At 39.7% G+C, this 6302-nt stretch overlaps 1 long non-coding RNA gene across 3 annotated transcripts in view; it reads left to right on the forward strand.

Moving 5' to 3' along the window:
• The first annotated feature begins 2723 nt into the window (after positions 1-2723).
• LOC146595081 (uncharacterized) overlaps positions 2724-6302 on the forward strand; it is a 13003-nt gene continuing 9424 nt past the window's right edge. For 2 of the 3 annotated variants that reach the window (XR_014896022.1, XR_014896023.1), the window contains exons 1-2: positions 2724-2814; positions 3713-3891. This is a non-coding gene — a long non-coding RNA (uncharacterized LOC146595081). The remainder of the gene's footprint in view (positions 2815-3712; positions 3892-6302) is intronic. The other variant, XR_014896024.1, reaches the window with a different exon arrangement.

Here is a 6302-nt window from a genome sequence, read left to right on the forward strand (position 1 = left end):
AAAGCAGTGCTGCCAAGTGTCAGTGCTGCATTAATATTGTTATTATTCTCTGGGAATAAAGTACATAATGCTATTTTCTCCAAAGGCATTATTGATACCAAGGATTAGCATTACAATTTGTATAATTATTGCAGTGCCCACAGGATTTTATGCCATCAAATATTTACACCATACAGAAGAGTTGAGACCAAATGATTTTAAAGGCCTTTCTAGACCTTTGAAAAGAAAAAAAGAGAAGTGATCTGATCAGTAACTAATTCAAAGACAAAATATAATATTGTATTGTTTCAAGATGCTTGAGAGATAAGTTGTCTCATGATGATGTTGAAATTTCTTCATACTACTTTTTTTTTATTCATTAAGGGTCTTCAGTTTTTAGACTACTACTTTTTTCCCCTCCTYCTCTTAAGAGCTCATCTACTTTTGTTTCAACACCCAGTGACCTCTCACCACTTTGCATGACCTGCCCTCCCGCGTCCGGAGTTCTCTTTCCTGCTTTAGGGCTCCAGCCCTAAATACCTGTCACAGAACATAGTTATTAAGGCCAAGTTACCCAACCGATATTGCCTGGTATCAGCACAGCATTCAGACCAATACAGCATGGGGTTTGGGGGTTTGCCTTTTAATGGCAGCAGCAGGACGGCTGAGGTATACCGTGTAAAATACTACTGAACTATAGAAAGACAGTGCAGTGCGCTCCCAGCCCTACACAGCAAATCTGCCATTTGTTTTTTGACACACGATGTAGTGTGTCTACCCTGCCCAAGTCTGCAAACAAGACAGACTTCTGCAACAAGGATACAGGCAGGTACAAAAGTAAGAAGCATCAGTCACACACCTTCTCGGGACAGCCGTTCTAGGTGCTAYCTACGATGCTTAGATGCCATCTAGGCCTGGCTACGAGCTCCTTGCTCCAGTAGAGATTACACTCACTTCACTAGAAGTGCTCGAATTTAGCACCAGGAGCACAGGTGCCAGCATCTGGGTCATACATAGCTTTATGGCTCCAGGATCAATGTTGAATTCAGCAATAAATTTATGCATAAGAAAAGACTCATACAAGCTATTAAATATATCTACTTAGTACCTTTTCATTTTTCCTCTATATTTCTGTTCATTTTGAAGAAAAAACAGTATAGATCCTTAACAGGGAACACCAGGTTTCAAATAGCAATGTTTACTWCTACTACTTGGTGGATGTCATACTGCTACAACACGAAAGTTTTTGTTAATTAACTAAACTATCCTCAATATAAGCTGCCTTGACATCTAACAACATTTAACAAAGAACACTAAATCACATAGTATTCCTCAAATTATAATGCCCTTGAAACACAGCCATTTTGTCTTCTCAGATTATAAGAGCAAAGAAGGAGGACTATATGCTTTCTCAGAGTGGCTGGTATTGCTAATTTTTAAATAAATATTACTAAGAATTAAGTTACTGTTGAGCTAAAATAGTACCAAATGCTGCTCAAGTCCAAGGAGAAGTGGCTCCTGCAGCCCCACTGTGGTCGGAGAAAACGGATGGGAATTGGACTTCTACRAGTGAGTGAGCAAGGAGCAAGAGTAGAAACCAGAGCACTGCTAGAGAAGGAGCTAATGACACCTGAGGTGATGCATTAACGGTTCATATGAGTGACACTCAAACCTAAACCTCTGGAAGTACCACTAAGGGCAATCTTTTTATTCCTCCAATTGAATAACATGGTTATTATCACAGAACATAACCTAGGTTATAGGTCAGAAACAGACAAAAAATTAATTCTTTCAAAATGGCATGAACCCTTTAACTTCTCACACAAATATCACTATTTAATCTGCTATCTCACATGACACCACAGCTAAAAATGTACCTCACAGTGCTGGCCTAAGTACTAGCGAGTTGGGTTTAGACAGAGAACACCTAGAACATCCAGAAACCAATGATAAGTAATTCATCATACAATGCATGTTGTTTAATAAACACACATGAGGTTGGCTGCAGGAACCTGGTGCAATACTTAGGCCTTAATGAAGCAATCCAGCCTGCTTCTACTTCAGTCTTGAGGCAAAGAATTTACTTAGGATGGTTTGTTTAAATAGATAATACTGAAAAGACAAGAAGTAGGATCTAATAAGTAACACTTCAATGAGGACACAAAGTAATTAGCAAGATACTATGTAACTACAGATTGTTTTCATTTCAGCATCAGAAGGGAAACAGTGTAATCATAGGTAGGATAYTAGCAACATCTTGCGTTAAAATTGCCTACACCTCTTTTTCAGTGGTTTTTATTTGGTCCCCTACCATAATGAATACAGACATTACTTCTAGCATTTTCCATCAAGTTAACCGTATATTATTAAAGGATATACAGTGTTCTGAAAACCTATCTTTTCATTCTGCAGTTAAAAAAGTTTTATGCATTTAAAAAATAATAATCCAACACAGCATATCCTGCATTGTGTTTTAACACTCCCCCCCCCCAAAAAAAAAAACAACCTGCAGTCTACTCTGAACAAGAATTCTAGAACCAGAAATACTGTAACTGAACTGCTGTTACATTCTTACAAAAAATAATAAACTTAGAAAACACAAGGCAGCAGGTGGTATATAATCCCTYTTCTACTAAGTGAGGATCCAAAACACATCAAGACTTTCAGGAGAAATTCTCTTCAGAATAATGATCCTTGAAAATTGCTCTGGAAGGGGTATAACTAGTTTAAATTTCCTAGGTCCAGTGAGGTCAAAGCAAGTTAACTCAGCCCAAGAGTTCATGACACTGAAGTATAATCTACGTCAGAAAATTGAGATGATTGATTTCATAATAGGTAAGCATCTGAACCTGCCATTCCAAAATGTCTCAGATAAACACCCTCCAACTAAATTACATTACTCAAAGCAACTAAAAGAGGATCACTAGTTTCTAACTCAGTTCTCTTATAAGCTTGTCTTAACCAAAGCTGTATCTCAGTAAGTGYAGATGACTTTACTGTCATTAACATTACTAAACTTCATTGAGAAAGCAGTCTGCAAGGACATTAAAATAAAATCATCTTTGCAAAATTAAAAAGACAACTCTTGTCTTTAAGGCATTGTGATACTAATTAACAACAATTGCTTTCTGGTTGAGGATCTCTCTTGGCTGTAAGTCAAGGAGGATGCTACGTTTTGAGCAACAGCAGACAAACTCAGCCAGATACAGCTTTTGGGAGAAGAATAAGGGAAAAATAAAAACTAAAGGCTGGTAAACAATTCAGTTCAAGAAAAAAGTACTGAAGTGCAGACCTAGCTCATCCCACAGACAACATTTAGACAAAATATTTTTAAGCTACATAGTACAAGTTAGGGAAGGAAACTGAATTTTGGAATAGTGAGTCACTATCAGCAGTCAGCAGTCTAGTTCTGCAGCCAGTCTTCCCTCAGTGATCACAATTTTGGCTTCCACTTAACTGCACTCTTACTCGCGTGTCAAGATCTCTGCTCTATCCACGACCGATGTGGAGCTGCGGGTAGAACAAGTGCAGAGAGCTGGCAGCAATCAGCACGCTCCAGAAAATCCATGCGGCAGCTCCACCCTTCTAGGCTGCTCGCCTGCTCTCTCAGGACAGAGGAAAGAACAGCTTCACACGGGAAAACGCATTGCCGTTATCCCAAAGTTCTTTTTTGCTTACGCTTGGAATCCTGCTTTAAATTCCCCTCTTCACAAAAAACTTTATCCTGCTCCAGGAACAGCTGCAACAGCCGGGCTCCCCTGACTTTCCTAAGGTACCTTCTGCCTATGAAGAATGACTGCGCGACACAGGAAGGGGGCCCTACGGAAACACACTGCTCTAACAGCCGAGCTAGCAGGGAGAACGATCACCTGGAGAAACCAGCACACAGCGACAAGGCCAAGCAAGTTCTGGGTGAACAATCTTACGTGAATCAAAATTTGGACTTGAGAGGAAAGTACCAGACCAGAAAAATGAGCTTTGGAATGAGGTTTATAATGAACACTAGCCAAACCAATTTTATGATGAATGATTTTATGGTCAAATCTTTATTCAAATTGTTTTCTTAAATGTGGAAACAAATTAGGGAATTCTAGTAAAGTAATGGGTTAACAGTCAGTAGGTTTACTTGGAGATGTATGATTTTAGTAATTCTGATTAAGGGGATACAGTAAAGCTCTCCAGCTAACAAGCAAAGCACTAATCCTCTGCACTATGCTATCATTTTAAGATATGCTTTACATTATGTTCCAACTGATCTGCTATGACTTCAGCAGGGTTCCCCCCCACACACACACTCTTACCATGGATAAAGATCAGTTATGAAAGAAATGAAGACAGCTACCAGTATTTATCAGGATTTGCTGTGTAGCTGGTTTTAGATCCCTTAAGATTAGTGTTGTCTGCTTTTGATTTATTTATATTAAAGAGGGGCAAAAACAGAGTCAGGAAAATGGGGTCACAACATAGCACGTCGTCAGAGAAGGGATATTTGACCATTTTTCAGTCCTTAATAACAGCATTTAATACTACCAACAGCAATTATTTTAGAAAAAATATCTTTTTAAGAATGGTGGTGAATAATGGAAATGTTTATCTGACCAAGACCATAAAATCTCCCGGAGATTGACTTGGCTTAAGTTCTAATATCACTTATTTTTGACAATAATACAAGTTTCAGCAGGATGCTGAAGGAATGCTGGAGCAGACTCAGCACAGGCTGGAAGCGAGGGCCCCAGCTCCTTCTGGAGCAGAGCCCAGCACCTTCTTCCAGAGCGCTTTGTTTCTAGCCACCCCGGTTGCCACAAGACACAYGAAAAGATAATCCAGGCCCAACAGGCAAGTGCCTAAGTATGGCGACAACGTGCCGAAGGAGCGCCAAMTGCCACTCTGCTACAGCTCGGACCCCTCGCGGGGTCTGACCCAAACAGGACAGACAAAGCCAGCTCAAGGCTTCCTAGAGATTTAAATATAATAATTTTTCTGCCTAGAGTCCTTCAGGTGGAAAAAAGGCAAAAACACAACACTTCCCTGAAAAAAAATGGAATTACATTTGGGAATTGAGGGAGAACGGAAGAGGTAAGTTCAATAGAATTTTAGAAGGTGAGATAAAGACAGGAATGGGAGAGATCAGGGGATGAAAGCAGGATTCTTCTGCTCTTCTGCAGCCAACCTTCCTCCTGAGATTCCCCTTCTCCTCCTCCCCACCTCCCCCAACTCACTGGGGACTGGGAACTCCTCTCCTATCCATTCAACTTGCTTTCTATCCTACAACTGTCCATCTTCAAGTCTCCACCACTGCCTCTGCAAGAGAAATGGCTTTTCTTTCCTCCCCCTTGCACTGCACATCCTTCCTGGCAAGAAGTGGCAAAAGGTATGGCCTCCTCTTTCTTCAGAGAGTACGAGGCAGAGCTTGGAAGAAATATGTAAAATGAGGACACATGCAACTCCAACCTCTTCATACATGAGCAAATCCTGTCTCACATCCTAGACCGCAGCCTATTTTGCTTGTGCTTTGAGCGCGTTCTGAATAACTCCTGGCTTCACTGGCTCTGTACCAAGCAATGACATTTCTTGAAACTCTCCTAGTCCCTAATGATGTGRAATGTATAATGTGTCACCAAATGCAGTTAAGAAATATGCAAAAGAGAAAATGCTAAACTCTGAAAGAAAATCCTGTCTTAGCACACTATTAGACTAATCATGTGAAAATGTTTATTTGCTATGAAGTCACAGTTATTAAACAAATTGGTCCATGCTGCAGTACTCTTCCATGGTGCTAGAGATTTAAGGTTATGTTAAAAAGATACATTCAGCTAATGAAATTAATGAGCTTTAATACACCCTTGAAGTACAGGTTTTCAGCACAAATTTGCTTCATTATCACAGCTCTGAAAGCCTTGTAATGCATAACGGTCACTGATCCTATCCAGAATATAGTGAAAGATGGCAAAAGTTTAATTGTACATGTACCTACATTTTAGAGCAAATAAGGCAGTCTCCAAGGCTATTAATAATGATGTCTTTTATAATTAAAGGGATAATGTCCAAAGATTATCTGGAAAATATTTTAATTAAAGTTAGTAAATTACCGTTGAAGTCATCATTATATGGAAACTCAATGAAAATTGGATGCTCAAGTTTGCAACGGTACAGTAACAGCAAGTTTTCCCAATATTTGTTATACACAAAGAGGTCCCACACTCAGGTTGAAGCACTTGACTTAGTACAAGTTTAAGCTTTCCTCATTTACTTAACACATACTGTGGCTTCAGGGAAAGGACTTTGCAAGTCTGGCACACTGCAATATGCATTGTATTCTTCCC

Source organism: Rhea americana, unplaced genomic scaffold (assembly GCF_003343005.1).
Source record: "Rhea americana isolate MKP2758 unplaced genomic scaffold, rheAme1 scaffold_24, whole genome shotgun sequence".
Lineage (NCBI taxonomy): Eukaryota > Metazoa > Chordata > Aves > Rheiformes > Rheidae > Rhea > Rhea americana.